Source organism: Pipistrellus kuhlii, unplaced genomic scaffold (assembly GCF_014108245.1).
Source record: "Pipistrellus kuhlii isolate mPipKuh1 unplaced genomic scaffold, mPipKuh1.p scaffold_m20_p_16, whole genome shotgun sequence".
Lineage (NCBI taxonomy): Eukaryota > Metazoa > Chordata > Mammalia > Chiroptera > Vespertilionidae > Pipistrellus > Pipistrellus kuhlii.
The window spans coordinates 28,480,096-28,502,040 of record NW_023425471.1 but is presented as its reverse complement, the minus strand read 5'-3'; the positions used below and the strand labels follow the sequence as shown (position 1 = coordinate 28,502,040).

Here is a 21,945-nt window from a genome sequence, read left to right as displayed (position 1 = left end):
TCCCTAATTGAATCAGCAACCCTTCCATGCACAGGTACCACACTAATCAAGGTGGTTCTTCTTCTTCTTCTTCTTCTTCTTCTTCTTCTTCTTCTTCTTCTTCTTCTTCTTCTATGTTTTCGGGCTAGCATCTAGACAGTGTATTTCCCTTATGGAAAGAGACCAAAAAAGATAAATGTTTTGATAAATATAGATGGTTCTTAGAAAAGTAAGGAAGTGAACTGAGTGTAAAAGAACAGGAAGGGATTTTATGCTGGAGAACAGCATTCTAATACCTTTACAAAATCTCTATTGCAGAATCAAACAACGAAGCAGCTTGTTTTGATTAAATTTTTGTCATTGACTTACAATATGTTAGGTTCAAACCTTCCATATTTCTCTCTTCAGTTTTCCCATCTTTTCAATTAGTTGGTTGAAGTAGACTGAAGTGAAAATAATTAGGTTCTTGTTTTTTTTTACTTCTTATTTCTCAAAAAAAAAAGTATGGAATGCTTCACAAATTTGCATGTTATCCTTGCATAGGGGCCACACTAATCTTCTCTGTATTATTCCAATTTTAGTATACGTGCTGTCAAAGTGAGCATATTAGATTTTTGTTTACTCCATTGCTAGCTGTTGCAGTGTTTTGGGGAAATTGCTTCATCTCTCTGGACCTTAGTTTCAGAAGTAGACTTTTATCATCTATAAAACAGAGAAAAATCAGTCCTCAGCTTACCTTATAACATTGAAATACCTTGGTAAAATAACAGAAATACAAATTTATTATAAAATGTCGCACCCTTGGAGGTAAATGAAAGTTGAGAACAAGAGATATCTAGAAATGTGGAAAGAAGAAAGGAGTCAGGGAGAAGGTAAAAATATATTGGGGTTGGAAAAAGAAAAAAAGAAATGAAACGAAAGAAAATAAGGAAGTACGAAAGAATTTCGATGGAGATAAAGGCTGCGAGAGGAAGTGCAAGCAGCCAGGAAAACTGGGGGAGGGGCAGCAGGGCTTCTAGGTCGCGTTGCCGGCGGAGCCTTTTTGGTAGTGCACTGCGGTTGCGGGCGGGGCGTATTTAGCTGTAACGCCCACCACAGGCTTTTGTGATTGTTTCACTTAACGGCTTTTCTAAGACCTAAAATGGCGGCGTCCGCTCCGAACCAGGTGTGGAACGGCGGCCAAAGGACAAATTTACTAAGGAAAGTGCTGAAACTGGACAGTTTTTGTGTTGTGGTGAGTGCCGAACCTCAAATAGGTAGAAAAGCAATCGTTAGTAAGGCTACACACTTCCGGATCGTGTGGCCTATCTGAATAGGGGATAGGAGCCGGCCTATATCTCATTTTTCTTGCTAGCCTTCTTCAGAATATCAGACAATAATTTCTCTCTCCTTAATCACCATACCAGCACTAACGAGGCTAGGTGGTTGCGGACACTGGCTCTTAGGATGGATTTTGGGATGTTTTCCTCTCGTCTTTCCTTGTTTAGATGGTTTTTGTTGATACCTTGCTGCCCCCAAATGAAAGATTCCATCTTCGCAGAGCGCTTTCAGGAATAACCTAACCTGTTGAGCCTACCCGTCTTATTTCTTACTTTGTGTTCTTTATTGTGTGCAGTTATAGTTTTGATAAACTAATCAGTTTGTAACATTATGTGCTAGATTAAATTTTATCTAATGCCCTTTATAGATACTCTAGATGAGGACTTTTAAGCATATTAATACTTAACATTTGTTCTGGAAGCATCTCAGGTAGGGGTGTGTGTGTGTGTGTGTGTGTGTGTGTGTGTGTGTGTGTGTAAAGGTAATATTTGGCAGGGAATTGCTATATTATTTTGTGGATTGTTGATTACTTAGTTTCTTGTGTTCAGATTTCTTGGTGAAAATAAATTTATGTTACATATAACATGTTTATTGTCTGGAGAAGACAGTAAAAAATAACATCTAATCTGATGTTAAATGCTTATGTGATTAAAATAAATTCCAGTTAAGAAGTGCCCATATCTCACTTTTGTTGCTGGAGAGAGTATGACTTGCCTACAACCTTTTGAAAAAAGTAATCTGGCACTGTTAAAGAGTTGGTCTGCACTTCGTAAGCCAGATGTATGGGTTTGCATGGTTTGCTTCTTTAATAAAGAAGTATACTTTAATTGCTTTGATAAATTGGCTTTACACAACACAATTAAGTCTCATATAAATTCATTTATATGAGAAGACAAGGTTTGAGGTTGGGGACAGCCCTTTCCCACTGACTCAGTGGGCTGTCCAGGAACCCCTCTCTTGTGTCAATGAGAGGTGCCTCTAACAGGCAATGTTTAGGGAAATAAAAAACCGGGACCAAATAGTCTGCCTTTTAATAATCTGTCCTACTCGGCTCTGGCTGGGTATTCAGTGGATTAGAATATTGCTTTGATATGCCAAGATACGCCATGGTTTTGGATTTGATCTCCAGTCAGGACACATACAAGAAGCAATCAATGAATGCAGAAATAAGTGTATCAGCATATGGATGTGTCTCTCCTTATGCCTCCCTTCCTCAAATCAATAAATAAGAATTTTAAAAGAAAAGGAAAAAATAGAATCTATCCTATGGGGATAGAATTACCAGTCAATTATTATTATAAAATTATAAAAATAATAATAGATAATTATTTATTATTGAGAGGGAGAGAAAGATAGAAACATCAGTGATAAGAGAGAATCATCTGTAGGCTATCTCCTGCATGCCACACATTGATGATCGAGCCTGAAACCCGGGCATGTGTCCCAACTGGGAATTGAACTGTAACCTCCTGGTTCATAGGTCGCTGCTCAGCCACTGGGCCATATTCTAATATAATATTCTATATATTAGAATATGAACAGGATGCCTTTGCAGCTTTATTTTTGTGAACAAGTAACTGGAAGCAACCCATGTATTAGTAGGAGAATGTTTTTCTTTTTTTAAATTTAAATTCTTTATTGTTAAAGCAGTGGTCGCCAACTGGTTGTCCTCAGACCACTGGTGGTGTGTGAGGTATGAAAAGTTGGCGACCACTAGTTTAAAGTATTACATATATTTTCTTTTTCCCTCATTGACCTCTCCTTAACTGCTCCCACCCCCCAGCACATGCCCTCACTCTCCCCTACTGTCTGTGGCCATTGGTTATGCTTTTATGGATGCATACAAGTTCTTTGGTTGAGCTCTTTATCCCCTCCAATCTTCCATGCCTTCCCTCTTAGGTTTAATGGTCTGTTTGATGCTTCTGTGTCTCTGGATCTATTTTTGTTCATCACTTTATGTTCATTATATTCCAGAAATGAATGAAATCATGTGATATTTATCTTTCTCTGGCTGGCTTATTTTGCTTAGCATAATGCTCTCCAGGTCCATCTATGCTGTTGCAAATGGTAAGAGTTCTTTCTTTTTTACAGCAGGGTAGTATTCCATTGTGTAGATACCGCAGTTTTTTAATCCACTCATCTGCTGATGGGCACTTAGGCTGTTGCCAAATCTTAGCTATTGTAAATTGTGCTGCTATGAACACAGGGATGTATATATTCTTTCTGATTGGTGTTTCTACTTTCTTGGGATATATTCCTAGAAGTGGAATTACTGGGTCAAATGGAAGTTCTATTTTTCATTTTTTGAGGAAACTCCATACTGTTTTCCACAGTGGCTGCAGTAGGAGAATGTTTTAATAAATTGTCGGACATCTTTATTATGACATATTTTACTACTGTGAAAACATTTACCTCTTTATACTTTTGAGCTGGCTAATGCTATAATGCACATGTGTCAAACACAAGGCCCGCGGGCCAAATCCGTCCCGCCAGGCCTTGCAATGTGGCCCGCACCGCGCTGTCATCACTGCACTCCGCTGCGTTTCCATCACAATGACAGTTTATGACTGTTCAGTAAACCATTCGGCCCGCGATTTAGGCTGGATTTTAGATTTTGGCCCCTTCTCTGATTGAGTTCGACACCCCTACTATAATGGATTGTTATGTGAGAAAAGTAAATTGAATAATAATCCATCTAGTGTGATCTTGTGCTTTTGGTTGTGGTAGTGGAGGTGATGATTGTAAAATTAGCTTTCTTTTCTTTGTCTCTGAGGCGGCTTTCTGTATGTGTTATGAAATACTTACGGAATATACAGACACCAACCAAACATCAAATATAAAACATTACCATTATAGTTGAAGTTCTCTGTGCACCCATCCCTGGTTTCATCTCTCTTCTATCATCCCTAGATGTATACATTGTTTTAAACAGTGACTTTTTTTCCTATGCATTTCTTTTGTTCCACTTTTAGAGACAGTTTCTTTTTCGTCAACCTTATTTCCATTCTGTTAAGAGTTTGTGGAAGAACAGCTTAAGGCCACTTAGTGGTTGTCCCTACCCATTCAGTGGCCTGAGTAGTGGGGGCTGCAGACCAGTCTTCAGTGGCAGATTGAGGGCTCCAGCCCTTAGTAGGAAACTGCTGAAAAGGCACAGAACACACCTGCGCCTTCAGACCAGTGGGTGATCTCAGGCTGAGCAACAGTGAACTCTGAAGCTGGAGCAGTCCATTCACCCTGAAATTCCTCTTTGGTCACAAGCCTTTTCAACAGCAGTCTGCTCTTTTCAATCTCTTCAGGGTCTCTGTAGAAGTTAAGATCAGACATGACTTCCCATGGGTGTTCATGGGAAATAGTGCCACTTCATTTGTTTCTGTGTATATCCTTAAATGACAGATAGACCAACTACAGTTTTTCATATTTGGGTTTTAGGCATACATTTCTTTCTAAATGAGTGAAGTGAGCTTTTCCAGTCAAACAAAACAACTGATGGTATTTGTTGCCCATTTAAAATGTGCAATTTCATACAAAATTTAGAACTTATGTAAAGTATCCACCGGTGCAAGCTTCATAGCTTCCTAATACATAAGACTTCTCTGAAGGCGTGGAAAGAGATTTTAATAATGTGATTTTTAAAATATTATTTAAATATGCCAACATTTTGAAGATCTGCTTTACTCAATGAACTGATATTTTCCAAAAGAGCATATTCCAAAATCATGCATGAGTCAAATATCCATTAAATGTGCAAGACATACCAATGGATTTTAATAAACAGGGTTTATGTTTTCAGATTCCTACATTTCAACTAATCTCTGAGAGATTACCACTTGTCGAGTTTTGGTATAATATCAATGAAGAAAATCCATAATTATCTGAAGGAATATTAATATACTTCTCTATTTTTCAGTTGCATATCTTTTAGGTAAGAATTTATACATTTCGCCGAGACCGGTTTGGCTCAGTGGATAGAGCATTGGCCTGCGGACTGAAAGGTCCCGGGTTCGATTCCGGTCAGGGGCATGTGTTTGGTTGCGGGCACATCCCCAGTAGGGGGTGTGCAGGAGGCAGCTGGTCGATGTTTCTCTCTCATCGATGTTTCTAACTCTCTATCCCTCTCAATTCCTCTCTGTGTAAAATCAATAAAATATATATATTTAAAAAAAAAAAAGAATTCATACATTTCAAACCAAAGAAACATTTCATAATGGTTTGAATGCAGAAGCAGATATATGATCTCAGTTATTAAACCAGACATTAAAGAGATTTGCAAAAAATATATAAATTATATGTAAAACAATGTCACTCATCACTGAGATTATTTGATTTTGAAAATGGTCATTTTTCAGAAAACTGTTATATGTAATACTAAAAAATGAATATTAAATTTTATAATTATTTCAATTGACCAATCATTAATTATTAAATTAACAATCACATTACTTTTTCATTAATAACTATTTTTGTGTTACTTTCTAATATAGTAAATGAGTCAACTAAAATGCTTTAGGTCCATGGTCGGCAAACTGCAGCTCATGAGCCACATGAGGCTCCTTGGCCTGTTGAGTGTGGCTCTTCCACAAAGTACCACGGCCTGATTGAGTCTATTTTGAAGGAGTGACGTTAGAAGAATTTTAAGTTTTCAGCAGTACATCAGAAAGATCATACACCATGACCAAGTAGGATTTATCCCGGCATGTAAAGATTGTACAATGTGCCCAAATCAATAAACCTGATACATCACATAAACAAATTGAGAGATAACAATCACATAGTCATATCAATTGCTGCAGAAAAAGCATTTGACAAAATCCAACACCCTTTTTTAAATAAAAACTCTCAGCAAGGTGGGAATAGAAGGATCATACCTCAACATAATGAAAGCCATATATAAAAAAAACGTACATCCAATATCTTACTCAATGGGCAAAAACTAAAACCATTTTTCCTAAGAACAGGAACAAAACAGGGATGCCCACTCTCACCACTCCTGTTTGACATAGTACTGGAAGTATTAGCCATTGGAATTAGACAAGAAGAAATAAAAAGCATCCAAATTGGAAAAGAAGAAGTAAAGCTGTCCTTTTTTTGCAGATGACATGATATTGTATAGTATTGTATGGATATTGTAGAATTAATAAATGGATTTGGCAATGTAGCAGGATACAAAATTAACACCAAGAAATCTATGGCATTTCTATACACCAATAGTGAACTTAGAGAAAGAGAGACTAAAATAGCAATTCCATTTATCATCACACCAAAAAAAAATTAAGATACCTAGGAATAAACTTAACTAAGGAGGTAATAAAAACCTATATGCAGAAAACTACAGGACATTGAAAGAGGAGATAGAGGAAGATGCAAACAGATGGTAGAACATACCATGTTCATGGATTGGTAGAATCAACATCATTTAAATATCCATACTATCCAAAGCAATGTATAGATTCATTACACTCCCCATTAATAACAGTGTATTTTAGAGACCTAGAAAGAACTCTCCAAAAATTCATCTGGGAAAAAAAAAAAAAAAAAAAAAAAAAACCGAATAGCCACAGCAATCCTGAGAAAGAACAACAAAGTAGGTGGGATCTCAATACCAGATTTCAAGCTGTATTACAAAGCTACTGTTCTCAAAACAGCCTAGTACTAGCACAAGGTATTGGTATTCTAGACCAATGGAATAGAATAGAGAATCCAGATATTGACCAAACCACTATGCTTAATTAATATTTGACAAAGGAGGCATGAACATACAATGGAGCCAAGACAGTCTCTTTAATAAATGGTGATGGGAATATTGGACAGATACATTAAAAAAAAAAAAAAAAAAAAAAAAGGAAGTAGATCACCAACTTACACCATACACAAAAATAAACTCAAAATGGATAAAGGACTTAATCATAAGATGGGAAACCATAAAAGTACTAGAGGAATCCACAGGCAGAGAAATCTCAGACATATGCCGAAGCAATTTCTTCACTGATATCGCTCCTAGGGTAATGGAAACTAAAGAGAAAATAAACAAATGGGACTACATCAAAATAAAAAGCCTTTGCACAGCAAAAGAAACCATCAACAAAACAACAAGAAAGCCCACTGAATGGGAGAACACACTTACAAATGTTATCACTGATAAAGGTTTAATCTCTAACATCTACAGTGAACTTATACAACTCAATAAAAGGAAGTTAAATGATCCAATAAAAAAATGGGCCACAGACACAGTAAAATAAGATTGTTTTAGAGTAATAAATTTGATAGTAAAATAGTAGACAAGTTTTCAGGCTAATTTAAATTGGCTAATTGAAATAAGCGAATATTCTAGAAAAATTAATTGCACTTGGCAAAAAGCTGTTCCTAAGGTGTTAACTAAAATTTTTATTGGTAGCTCATCTCAGGATAAAATCTCACAACAGGAAATGAACCTAAAGCAGTCATATTATAGTGCAAAAAATTAAAATTTAAAAGCTATCAAGACTACATTATAAAAATTTCAAAAGCCTCCTAATATTTAAATCAAAAAAGGGAGAAAGTAGAAGAAGATGATGTAAGGAAAAATATCCTGAAAGTAAATTACATCTAGAAAATTTGCATTTTAGAAAATTAATTGTAATGCTATCAGCAAGACACCCATGAAAAACACACACGGTGTCCAAACAAGCCAGAGGAAAATCATTTGGGCAAAAAATGAAAAAGGATTCCAAGTAAAATTTATAGAAAATTCCTTTATTAACTTTTGGTGGAGAATATGTTTGTATATTTTCCGAAAACAACTCCAAGGCCATGTGGATTCTGGCAACAGAGAAGAATTGGCAGGACTACTCCAACCATGAAGACAGAAGAGAAGCAGTCCAGAGATGGAATTCGCTGATGACACCTTACCATAATAGCAGTCAGCAGCTTTGTATCACTGCATGTTGCCCAGGACCAAACCAGAAAGGGTTGGACCTGCATTACCACCATTTGCCCACCATCTAGAACTGAAATATCATTGCTGACATGTACACATAAGGAACTGTTTGACATTGAAATTGGGTCTCAAAAGAACTGGTGGCCCAGAAAGAAGCTCACTATAGACTGATTCATATGCCTTTCAGCATAAGGATTATTGCTTGTCTCATTTTTGATTCTTATATTTCCAGTAGGACATGATCTCACTCATCTAGGGACAATGGTGAACAATATAGACTGATGAATAAGAACAGACCCAGAGATAAAGAGCCATGGGTCAGACTGTTGGACCTCAAAGGGAGGTGGGGATAAAAGGGAGAGATCAACCAAAGGACTTATGTGCACACATATGAGCCTAACCAGTGGTCAAGGACAATAGAGGGGTAGGGGCATGAGTGTGGGGGGGAATTGGAATGGGGGGGTTGAGGACAAATATGTGATACCTTAATCAATAAAGAAATTATTATTTTTTTTAAATGGACAACGGACCTAAATAGAATCTTTTCGAAAGAAGACAGAAGAAAGGCCAAAAGACGTATGAAAACATGCTGAGTCACTAATTGTCTGAGAGATGCAAATCAAAATGACAATGCAGTACCATCTCACACCTGTCAGAATGGTAATCATCACCAAATCAACAAATGACAAGTTCTGGCAAGGATTCGGAGAAAAAGGAACCCTCGTGCATGGCTGGTGGGAGTGTAGACTGGTGCAGCCACTGCAGAGAACAGTATGGAGTTTCCTAAAAAAAAACTAACAATAGAACTCCCATTTGACCCACTTCCAGGAATATATTCCAAGAAACTAGAAACACCTATCACAAAGGTTATATACACCCCTATGTTCATTGCAGCACAATTCACTATAGCTAAGATTTTGAAACAGCCTAAGTGCCCATTAGCAGATGAGTGGGTTAAAAAACTCTGGTACATCTACACAATGGAATACTATTTTGTTGTAAAAAAGAAGGAACTCCTACCATTTGCAACAGTATGATGGGCCTCGAGAGCATTGTGCTAAGTGAAATAATTTAGCTGGAGAAAGATAAATATTAAGCATTATCTTAAGTGAAATAAGCCAGGAAATGAAAAAAAAATACCGCATGATCTCACTCATTTATGGAAAATAAAGGATATTATAACCTGATGAACAAAATGATAGATACATAGCAGTAAAGCACTGAACAGACTGTCAAATTACAGCGGGAAGGCTGGATAGTGATGGGTTTTTGATAAAATTCAGACATGCTATATCTAATATAGTATTTACTGAAGTGGATATTTTTTTTTAATAAAAGCACATCTTTCTTTTGTCTAGGCCCGTGGTCAGCAAACTGCTACTTGTGAGCCACATACAGCTCTTTGGCCCCTTGAGTGTGGCTCTTCCACAAAATACCACAGCCTGGGAGAGTCTATTTTGAAGAAGTGGCATTAGAAGAAGTTTAAGTTTAAAAAACGTGGCTCTCTTGCCGAAACCAGTTTGGCTCAGTGGATAGAGCGTCGGTCTGCGGACTGAAAGGTCCCAGGTTCGATTCCGGTCAAGGGCATGTACATTGGTTGCGGGCATATCCCTGATAGGGGGTGTGCAGGAGGCAGCTGGTCGATGCTTCTCTCTCATCGACGTTTCTAGCTCTCTATCCCTCTCCCTTCCTCTCTTTGGAAAATCAATAAAATATATATTAAAAAACTTGGCTCTCAAAAGAAATTTCAATCTTTGTACTGTTGATATTTGACTCTGACTAATGAGTTTGCCGACCACTGACCTAGGCATTCATTTCCTTATTTATTTGCATAGTGGTGGCAGAGTCAATGTCCATGGGTTGGGCTACCAGTCTCAGGGCACACTTTCCTAGGGTATCTTCTCCTGTGACATCTACTTCTAAATCTGGTCCTAGACCATCTCTTGGCCTAAAGGCTGAAATATCCAAGTCATTCAAGTTATGTATAGTTAAGAGCAAGGGATTATACTTTAAATTCTGGTAAGCATTGGGAGGATTACCTTTATACAAATTTCAATCATAGTTGCTATTCTCCTTCCCCAGAGAACACCGAGAGAATCTTTTTCTGTGATCTTTCTGGTGGTTGGTTACCTGTTGGTAAAGGCTACCTTGAGTGAGTGCAACCTGACCTCCATTTCTGAAACTCAGAGGGGCTTCTCATTCTCATGGTTGCCCACACTTGGCCTTCAGCATTTTATTATAAATTTTAATTTAACCTTTCTACCTGTTTTTATATGACTTTCTGTGGCATTCATTCCAGTAAACCAATGCTCAGATGATACTGTCTTGATTGCTATAGCATTAAAGAAAGTTTTAAAATTTGATAATGAAACACCTACTGTTTTATCGTTTTTAAAAATTGTTTAGGTTATTCTGCATCCCTTAAATTTAGGATCAGTTTGCCATTTTCTATTAAAAAGAAAAATCCTGCTGGGATTTTGATAAAGATTGCATTGACTTTGTAGAACAGATTTGTGAGAGTTGTTTATGTAATAATATTGCATCTTCCAATCCATGAACATGGATATTTCATGCATCTCCTTCAGTTTTTCTAAGCAATGCTTTGTAATTTTTATCTTGTAGTTTGTGTGAGTTTTATTTTTTTATTTTTTACTTTTCAATTAAAGCTGACATTCAAGATTATTTTATACTAGTGGCCTGGTGCACGAATCCATGCACATTGAAAGGAAATTTATTAGAAGAAATATTTTCATATCACTATTTGCCCTTTCTCTATAATAGAAGTGTCAACCAAATTCACTATTGACAATGACAGATCGAAACTTATGCGTACAATTTGCAATAGCAAGAGCTTTACATGTATCACGCATGTGTGATTCAACTTAACCTTTTATAGATACAGGATAAACTTCTTAATTCGACCTGTTTTCTGATTTAGCTAAACATTTTCCAACCCAGTGAAGCACCCCAACTTCTCTTTCAGGTAATAATAACACAGTAGTAAATACCAACATGAAACAGATTATTATTGTAGATCACACAGGGAGAACAAATTGTAAAATATTTAACTGCAGTGTTTGACTATATTCTGTGCAATGAGAAAACCTGAAGTCATTTTCAAGGTCCACCATTTCTTATTTCTTTTCATTTGGGTCAAGTTTCTAAGATTTTTAAATCTCCATTTTCTGGCTAATGAAAAGAAAATAGGATTCCACTGAGTCTCTTATCTGCCTACTCCAGGACTTCTGTGAGGATCAAATGAGATGGGGCACAAGAAAATGCTTCACAGACATTTTGTTCCAGGGTGAAATGTTTCTACCTGTGTTCCTGAGCTGACAAAACTGCAAGAAGGTTAGTCATTAGGGAGAGGAAGCCAGATGTTATTACATGATGTCATTACTCGGAACCTAAAGCTGGGCTAGGCTGTGGGCCACATTTTGTGTCATGGGATCTTAGCAGTGTTGGCTGCAATTTTGTGGGGTGTCTCTCTGGGGGAAGGACTTATATACATGCATATAAGTACAACCAATGGACATAAAGCTCTGGGGAAAGAGGGGATGTGTGGGAGGGAGGGGGGAAAAATCAATAAAATATGTAAAAAAAAAAAAAAAAAAAAAAAAAGCATGCAGTGCCGAATATGCTCTTCATCCGCCATCTTCTTAGCCCCAGTTTTGCAACAAAAACCAAACCAAACACAAACTTTTTCAAGCAAAACTTGTTAATTGCACTTCACACGTTCTATAGATACCACGTGTTTGAAGGTTATGTCAATACAAGTCAACGCCAAGCAAGATTTTAAACGAATGTTTAAAAACGACATTAATTATTACTAGACCCGATAGATTAATGGGGTGAGAGAAAGCAAAGTGGAGAAGTCTCTGGAATTGGATAAAAAGTGAAATGGAGAGACACATACTTCTTTTACACTATTGGATACAGGATAGTTAATATTTACAGCACAGGGATGGTATGGGGGAGCAAGATAACAGTGATGGGGTCTCATAGTCTGGTGGTCTTGTGCTCTGGTGCAGAGAGCATGCTCTGAAGGAAAAAGGAGAGAGATTACTCTGATGTTTCAAAGGTATATTTTCTTATTTGCAAAAACACAATAGGCAGTCTCACTGTAAAGATTGATAAGGAAGTTGCAGGCTTAGGACATGACTACCCATCATGACCCACTTTTAGTTAGGAATTTTTTTGTTCGGACCATTCTATGTGGTAACATTTGGTCTCTGAGTTTGTAGAGTCTGCCATGCTGGCCTCCCCTGAGCTTGTCAGCTTTAGTATATGGGCCCTTCTTTGTCCACAAAGGTAACTATTTTGTAACTACCAATTTGTACTAATTAATTACTTCACCTTTCACCCAGTTCCCCAAGCCCCTTTCCAACTGGCAACCATCAATCAATTTGTTCTCTGCACCATTTGTAATGAGACCCTTGTGATTTTAACATCCCTAGTATTTTTGGCAGCTAGAATTAAATAATTTAATTCTTAATTAGGCCTTTGTTCACATGCTAAAGACCCTCCTGCTCAGCTTTTGTTCTTAGAAATGTAGTCATTAAGTTGCTTATATCTCCTTCAGAAGGTGGGGTAACTTCTTGTTAAACAGGAGGGGTAACTTCGATGTTAAACAGAATTTATGAGAACTTCTTTTATGGAAGGAAAGTGTTTCTTTAAAGAAGCTGTGACCAGGAAGTCTCCTAGTAATCAAGAAAATGATTAACTGCATACAGACTGCATGCAGCCCAGCACAAAGCTCCTGCTATTTCCCCACCCTTTTTCCCTTTAAAAACTCTTCTGCTTGCTCTGGAACTATGGAGATTGTCTTTGGATATTAGTCTGCTTTCTTTCCAGTCTGCTGGCCTTCTGAATGAAGCAACTTTTTTTTCCTACCAAGCACTTGTCTCTCAGTATTGGTTTTTGATCAGTGAGCAGCTGAACTTGGGTTTTTCGGTAAAACTTTAAGTCTGTGTCGTTTTGTTTATTTGTCTCTTCTTTCGATAAATTTATATTTACATGTTTTATTCTTATTGATGCTACTCAGAATAGAATATTCTGAATTTCATTTTTGGATAGCTTATTGGTAGTTGTAGAAATACAAATGATTTGGGGGTTTTAATCCATGTAAACTTCTTTGTTAGTTGTAGTTTTGTTAGGGATTACTTAGGATTTTCTGCATATAGGATCCTATTGTTACAAAATTTACCAGGTGACCGGAAAATACACCATGAGTACTCGGAGATTCAGGAAAAATCCTTTATTTAAAGCAGCACTGCTAGTTCAGGGGATTTGAAGATCCAAAGTATCAACAACCAATAGTGAGATCACCCCCTATATATATTTCTAAATTCTTTGTTTCCTTACTTCAGGCTTTTGTGGTGGGCATTCACAGCTCCTCCTGAGTCTGTTAGAATGGGCAAGTTAGAGTGTATCTAAATGCCTGGTCTGGGTGGTGCCGGCGACACTTCCCCCCCCCCCCCCCAATGGCCAAACCGCCAAATTTCCTGCCCGTGGCCCCTGCAAACTGGGAGCACCCAGGAAAACAGACTATTGTCTAAAGAAGGGGCAGTGACTTAATTAACAAGAATGTGCACTAGGACACCGGTCACTGGCACAGATTCAGATTGCTAGACCCCCCACAACCCCCAAGTTGTCCCCTATATTCCTTCTCACTGTCATCAGCAAGTAAGAACAATTTTACTTCTTCCTTTCCAATCTCATTTACTTCCCTTCCCCCCCCCCCCCTCCATTTACTGCCTAAGACACCTATAATGTTGAATAGAAGTGGTGTTAAGGTTTTGCTCTTAGGCATTATTGTAGCTACAGGTTTTTGTTTTGTAGATTTTCTTTGTTAGGTTAAATGAGTTTCTTTTTATTCTTACCTTTTTGAAAGTTTAAAGTCTTGAATGTGCTTTAAATTTTTGTGTTTATTGAGCTAATTATATGGTTTTACTTTTAAAAATCAATATATTGAACTACATAGATTGGTTTTTAAATTCTGAAACAGGACTACTTTTCTGGGATAAACCCTACTTTGTCAAGCTATTAGTTAGGGCCCTAGCTGGTTTTGCTCAGTGGGTAGAACGTCGGCTTTGGACTGAAGGGTCCTGGGTTTGATTCTGGTCAAGGGCACATGCTGGGGTTGCCCACTCGAATCCCAGTAGGGGGTGTGTATGAGGCAGCTCATCATTGATGTTTCTATCTCTCCCTCTCTCTTCTTCTCTGAAATCTAAATATATATAGCTGAAACTGGTTTAGCTCAGTGGTAGAGCGTCGGTCTGCGGACTGAAAGATCCCAGGTTCGATTTCAGTCAAGGGCATGTACATTGGTTGCGGGCACATACCCGGTGGGAGGTGTGCAGGAGGCGACTGGTCAATGTTTCTCTTCATCGACGTTTCTAGCTCTCTATCTCTCTCCCTTCCTCTCTGTAAAAAATCAATAAAATATATTAATATATATATATATATATATATATATATATATATATATATGTATATATCAGGTAGGAAGTTAGACATTAGGTGTCAGGCCTACCCTGGGTTCCTAAACAACATTGCCTTAAGACCAACTCTCTATGGGTGGCCTAGCAGATTGCCAGTAGGAAGGTTCCTAGCCAGCTGGCTCTCACTCTCGGCGGTTCTTTGTACAGTCTCAGAGGAAAATGAAATGACTTCAATGCCAATGTGACCTTATAAAGGCCTGGACTAATAATAATAAAATTTACATTTTGGTTTTAATACCCCCTCCACCTGAGGTCTCTCCTGGTCCCCTTAGGTTTTCCTGTATACATTATGGTTAAGGGGATGCCCAGAAAAAAATATAGTTCTGTCAACCATCCCTGAATGCAAATGAAAGGCTCCACCCAGAAAATCCCTCTTTTAAACTCAAGAGATGGGGGCCATTCTTCCTCTCCTTCTCCCCAGCCCGCTGCTAAAGCAGCCCAGCCTTTGTCTCTCAACTGGAATGTATGTAGCCCAGTCATTTTGGCTCTCTCTCTTTCTCTCCCTCTTATCTGGCCTGCTCCTCCTTTTTTTGTTTGTTTGTTTTATTTATTTTAAAAGTATGTATGTAAAAGATTCCTTGTATACAAATAAAAAATAATCAAATGAACAAAATGAATTGACCAAGAAAATAAGATCTGAAGCAGGAAGTCGTGGAACAGACTGACATATCTCAATGTGCGGAAGGGGGTGGAGAACAAGAAGAGCTAAACTAAAGAACTTATATACAATACTTATATATATAGCCAATGGACATGGGCAATGGAGTAGTGAAGATCTGGGAGTGGGGAGGGGCTGGGAGGAGAGAGGAAAGAGGGGTAGGGGGATGAAATGGGAGATGTCTATAATACTATTAACATAAAAAGATTTTTGTCCAATCTCTTCCCACATCTCCCATAACCCCTTCCCCCAGTTCATGCCCTTTCTATGCCCCTGATTCTATTATGTTCACCAGTTTATTCTGTTTGTCAGATTTTTTTAAAATATATTTTTTATTGATTTTACACAGAGAGGAATTGAGAGGATAGAGAGTTAGAAACGTCAATGAGAGAGGAACATCGACCAGTTGCCTCTTGCCCAACCCTGACTGGGGATGTGCCCGCAACCAAGGTACATGCCCTTGACCGGAATCGAACCCGGGACCTTTCAGTCTGTAGGCCGACGCTCTATCCACTGAGCAAAACCGGTTTCAGCTTGTTCATCAGATTTTTTCTTCATTTGTTGATAGATATGTATTTGTTGTCACTTTGTTGTTCATAATTTTTATCTTTACCTTTTTCTTCCTCTTCTTAAAGAATGTCCTTTAGCATTTCATATAATACTGGTTTGGTGGTGATGAACTCCTTTAGCTTTTTCTTATCTGTGAAGCTCTTTATCTGCCCTTCAATTCTGAATGATAGTTTTGCTGGGTAGAGTAATCTTGGTTGTAGGTTCTTGCCATTCATCACTTTGAATATTTCTTGAATATTTCTTGCCACTCCTGACTGGCCTGCATAGTTTCTATCAGCTGACAATCGTATTGGTGGTCATTTGGAATATTTCTTACATAAACCCATTTCACTTTACTTTTATTTTCATTGACCTTAAAATCTTTTCTACTAAGAAAAAAAAAAAAAAAAAAAAAAAAACCAAGGTCATGATAACATAAAAACATTCAAACCTGTAAAGAATTTTTGTGAGTTTATTTGTTCGAAACTTTCTACAAATGCCAGGAAGTAGAACCTCAACAGATTGAGATAATGCTCTGGAGCAGTGGTCGGCAAACTAATTAGTCAACAGAGCCAAATATCAACAGTACAATGATTGAAATTTCTTTTGAGAGCCAAATTTTTTAGACTTAAACTATATAGGTAGGTACATTGTTATTAACTTAATTAAGGTACTCCTAAGCTGGCCTTTGCTAAAAACGTCCTCAATCTCATTGAGGTACTTTCGCTGAGGTCGACCCCTTCCAACTCTTCCATCCACACTCATTTATATATTTGTTTTCTCTATCTCCTTTCCTTCATCCTCTCTTTATGTTCAAACCCTCTCAACATACCTTTCTTAATTCTCGACACTACATTTTCTTTCACTCCACAGCATTCCCTAAAATTTAACTTAATAAACTTTACTTAAAGTTTTAAGTCTTAGTTAAACTGTAGGTACGTTGAATAAAACTTGATATAATACTTAATAATGATATAATTTATTGATAAAATTAAATTCCTTACAATTTACCTTACAATATCCTTAAAATTAAATCATGACAATGATTGACAAACACTAATGTGAATAATGGCCTTGAATCTCCTGGAAAGTTTGGGTAAGTCATGTCTGTATGTTGTTGTTTTTAATTTTTTTAAATATATTTTTATTGATTTTTTAAGAGAGGAAGAGAGAGAGATTGTTAGAAACATCGATGAGAGAGAGTCATCAATCAGCTGCCTCTTGCATGCACCCTACTTGGGATGTGCCCACAACCAAGGTTTATGCTCTTGACCGGAATCGAACCCGGGACCTTTAAGTCTGCAGACTGACGCTCTGTCCACCGAGCCAAACTGGTTTAGGCATGTATGTTGTTGTTTTTAATTTTAAGCACTATTCCAGGTTCTCATCAATAAGACGACTTCTCAATTTACTCTTGATAAGGTTCATGCTTGAGAATGATTGTTCGCATGAATATGTAGACCTGAATAAGGAAAGAACAGCAAAGGCTAGTTTTTTTTTCAGTTGATTATGAGTCAGGAATACTATTCCAGGTGTTAAAATCAACATATCTTCCTTCTCCAGGTCTTTCAAAGCAGACCACTGTGCTGTTTACTAAGTTCACATTTGTTTTTCTCCAATATTTCTATATCAGCACAAAGACATTCAAATTTTGAACTCCACAATTCTTTGTTTTTTATATACAGCAATTGGATTTCAAAGTTGCCAATGTCAATATTAAAGTAAGAAAAATTTAATTCTGTTACAGAAGCATTAAGAGTTTTAACAAAGGCTAATGTCACTTTGCTATTTCTGAATTCCTGAAACCTGTTGAGAAAAGCTTCCCTCATATTTAAAAGTGTTGTTTTGAAATAGCAAATGTCAATATCAGAATTATTTTCTTGAAGGTGTTTCAACAGGCTTGGAATGTGAATCAAAGTTTCTCTTTCAAAATCTTGAGCAAAAAGAGATAATTTGTTTTCGAATGAAATAACTTCTTCTAACATCGAAAAATGGTGTTTCCTTTCCCCTGTAGTTTACAATTAAGCTAATTTAGATGAGACATAACATCTACCATGAAATAAAATTTTTGGATCCACTGACAATTCATTAGTTCTGGGTAGTGAACCCCTTCTCAAGGAGAAATTCTTTAATTCCTGTTAATAAGGAAGCGAAACATTTCAAAACGTTTCCTCTTGATAACCAGCGTACCTTGTTATGCAGCAGAAGATCTGCATACTCTCCATTTCAACTAAAAATTCTTTAAATTGGCGATGATTAAGAGCTTTAGCTATAATGGAGTTGATAATGTTAATCACCAATTCCATAACTTTGCAAATTCCTTCTAGAAATATCTGTGCACAAAGCACTTCTTGATGAATGATGCAATGGTAAGTATCTAGTGATTAATTTTTTCTTTCAAAATAGCAACAAACCTGTTTCTTACGCCGGTCATCCTATTCGCCTTGTCTGTTGAAATTGAAACAATTTTATCGAGTGGAATATGATGTTTTTCAATGCACTCAATCACAGCATTTGCTATATCCTCTCCACGTGTTTGACCTTTGGCAATAATCCTAAAAGTTCTTCTTTAGGTCCTGTAGATGAAATAAATCGTACAAAAAGTGAAACTTGCACTGTATCATTTATGTCACAAGACTCATAAACTGCTATTGATAAAGCTGAAACCAATTTAAGATCTTTGACTTGATGGTCAGTTATATTCGAAAACATTTTGACTGTTATAAATTGTACTGTTTTAGTAGACAATGGTAACTCTTTAATTTTTTTTAGAATATCTGCTTTGTTCTTAAAATCCCAAAATAGCTCTTCAGATGCATTTATAAAACAACTTTTTATGTATTCACTGTACATGGTTTTCATCTCTTAGCAATCTCTTGACTAACCACAAAACTTGCAATATTAACATTGTTGGAAGATTGCATCCAGTAATTAAATACAGAACTTGATTTTTCTTGACTCTTCTGAAGTTCCTCAACTGCTTTCTTCCTTGCATCACCGAGGATATTTAGTACTAAATGACCCATGTTTAGTTGTAAAGTCTCCCTCCAAATTTGATTTCTTGTTATGCACCAATTTTTCCTGACAAATAAGAGGTCGGAAGGCCATTTAAGTTTTGAATAAATGCAAAAGTTTCGGTCCATTCAACTTTAAATTCATGGTTTTTGCCTTCCGTTTTTCTTTGCTTCTTCTTCGTAGCAATGTCAAACAGGGCACCTAAAAAAAGTTTCATTTTATAATAATAAAGCCACCAACACAAAATAATTACAATTCTTAAATTGATGACAAAAATACCTTTAGGTTTTGCAGCTGGTTGGAAAAATACAGGTAACTTTATGCTTCGAGTAGGTACTTTTATTACCCACGCATGATTTGTGGAAGCAACTAGCACTAACAACTGCACAATGAGACTGCTGACTGACTGGCTCACTCAACTCATTCATGAATCTCGCTCGGCTTCCCTGTGCTGCGTGTCCCACGGCCCACGTGCACTGCATCTCCCCTTGCCCCATAGACCAACACTCCTGATTCTTCTAACGCCACTTCTTCAAAATAGACTCACCCAGGCAGAAAACTGACTTCTGAACATGGGCCATGAAGTTTCATTCACACTGTATATGCATGCTTGCACGTGATATTTTGTGGAAGAGCCACACTCAAGGGGCCAAAGAGTCGCATGTGGCACGCTAGCCATGGTTTGCGAACCACTGTCCTAACTAATGAAGATGAATCCATGATTTGACTCATATACATAAAACCAGTGGAGAATGAAGCATGGTAGCAACTTTTTATTATTTTTTGAATTGCTTTTTAATATTTTAACCCTGCTGCTTGGCTTCTGTAATTATTTGCTTGCTAAAACTGTAGAAAAGTTATTTTGATTTTTTGAATTTACGTATGCTATCCCAGTCGATGGAATACTCCAGTGATAGTGGTTTGAATATCCCTTGATTATGATCTCACTGGTTATTGAAGCACATTCTTCTTGGAACCAGGACAGCTCAATTACCCTAAATTATCTCAGTAGCTACAGATAATGAGTATCGGTTGACTCAGTGATCCCGGGATTTGGACAGCACAATTATTCTAAATTGCCTTGGTGGCCCAGATAATGTGTTTCTATTGATTCAGTGATCTGGAGACCCAAAACTATAGATAACTAACTTGCTCAATTTCGCTTCTATAACTGCTTTGTGCAAACCAGGTTCCTCATTCCAAATCCAAAGACGTAATCATACCTTTGTGATATACTGCCAATATAAGCCAGATGTGGCAAGCTTCTAGGGGCTTCAATATCTGGAGCACTTTTGTCCCTAGTATGCCGCTGACCTTTAATAAAAGACTCCACAATTTGACTTCTTGAGGTGTCCTTTGTGAGATTCGGGGTACAATACAACACAGATTTCAATGGTTTTATGTTAACAGGAGTTATGACAGTAGTTTGATGTTGCATTATTCCATGTATGAGAGGCCTTATCCAAAGGTTAATTAAGACTGCATTAACCAGACAAATCCCAGCGGCATACCAGCAGAACAATTTCCTTCTCATAGATACTGGAGAACTTGAAAGTCAAAGACAATTCATTTAACTTGAAGAAAATAACAGAATTGTATCATAAAAGGGGAAAATTGTAAGAATTAGGAAGTCTTTTCTATCAAAGCTATAGTTTAGATATTAGCTCCATTTCCTTTTTTATGTAACCCTTAACTTTATACTCAAATTTACCCAGGCCTCCCTTCCTGGAAAAGACAAAGGCATATAGCTCTTCCCATTTCCAGGAAGGCAGTTGTTTAACAGGTAGTTAAAACCACAGACCTACCAGTAGGAGATAAAACATAATTTTACACCACTTCCCTACAGGCATTTGAAATAGCTCCCACCCATGTTGCCCTGCCCTCCTCAGGTCAGACTTTTGGGCCAGATTGTGAAATCACACCCTTAAGCTAATCAGGGTATGGTGCAGTAACTCTTCAGGGATAAAAAGGAGAATGGACTTCCCATTCTTTGTGCTTGCCAGCCAAGTTGCTGGTGTATTGCATCCTTCTGCAGAAGTAAAGTGCTTTGTCGATACATTTTTTGAGCATCTGTTTTATCCCTGGGACATTGGTTAAGAGCATTTCTAACAGGTGGGAGGTAACCAACCAAGGACCTTGTATGCATATATGCATGACCATGGGTATAGACAATGGGGTGGTAAGGGCCTGGGGCATAAGGTAAGGGTGGGCTGGAGGGGACCAATGGGGGGGGGCATACTAGTATGTAATACTTTCCACAATAACGAATTGTTGTTGTTGTTTTTTAAAAAATAAAAATAGAAAATAAAGTAATAAGTACCAATTGACACATCATGTTACAAATGTGTAAACACTATGCAAAATGCACAGAAATTTCCCAGTTTTATTTTTTTCTTCCAGATTCTCTAGTTTCTGTTATACATTGACCCAGGCTAGAAAAAATGACAAGCCAACATTTACATGAGCCTTACCCCTATGTAATCTGAATTTCTGTTGTGTCAGTTTTAGAGACCAAAAAGATTAAAATAAGTCTGAGGGATTTGATTGTAAGGATGCTAGGTAAATGGAAATGTAAGGGAGAGCAAAGCACATGACTGGCCAGTTCAAAGCCTGTTTGAAAATTAGTCTAACTTTTTGACTGTGGGATAGTTGTTTCACCAATCTAAGCTTTATTTTTCCTATTAATGGAGTGAGATAGTGGGACTAAAGGCTCTCTAAGGTTCCTTCCACCTCAAACATTCTAATAGCCATTGTAAAGATAAATCAGGACATTTCTGCCCTGTCAAAAACAGAGCTTCAGAATAGAAAAGGGGGCAATGATTGAGTCTGGAAATTCAGATCAGGTTACTATAAGGTGAGGTCAACATTAGTAGGAATGTCATGGTTCTGGTGCATGACCTTGGTAAATCACTTTCCCTTTCAGGGCTGATTATCTTACTTTTAAAGTGGAGATAATAGTCCCAGATTTTAAAATTATTTTTATTGTTACAGTATTACAGATGTCCTCC

The 21,945-nt window shown here is 37.3% G+C and overlaps 1 non-coding gene and 2 pseudogenes across 1 annotated transcript; 1 reads left to right on the top strand and 2 right to left on the bottom strand.

Annotated features, from left to right (window-relative positions):
• Nucleotides 1-477: 477 nt before the first annotated feature.
• LOC118720300 lies at nt 478-584 on the bottom strand. Its single transcript, XR_004988395.1, has one exon. It is a non-coding gene; the product is annotated as a U6 spliceosomal RNA (small nuclear RNA).
• Nucleotides 585-966: 382 nt separating this feature from the next.
• LOC118719768 overlaps nt 967-21,945 on the top strand; it is a 42,987-nt pseudogene continuing 22,008 nt past the window's right edge.
• On the bottom strand, nt 17,254-20,417 carry LOC123652439 (annotated as a pseudogene).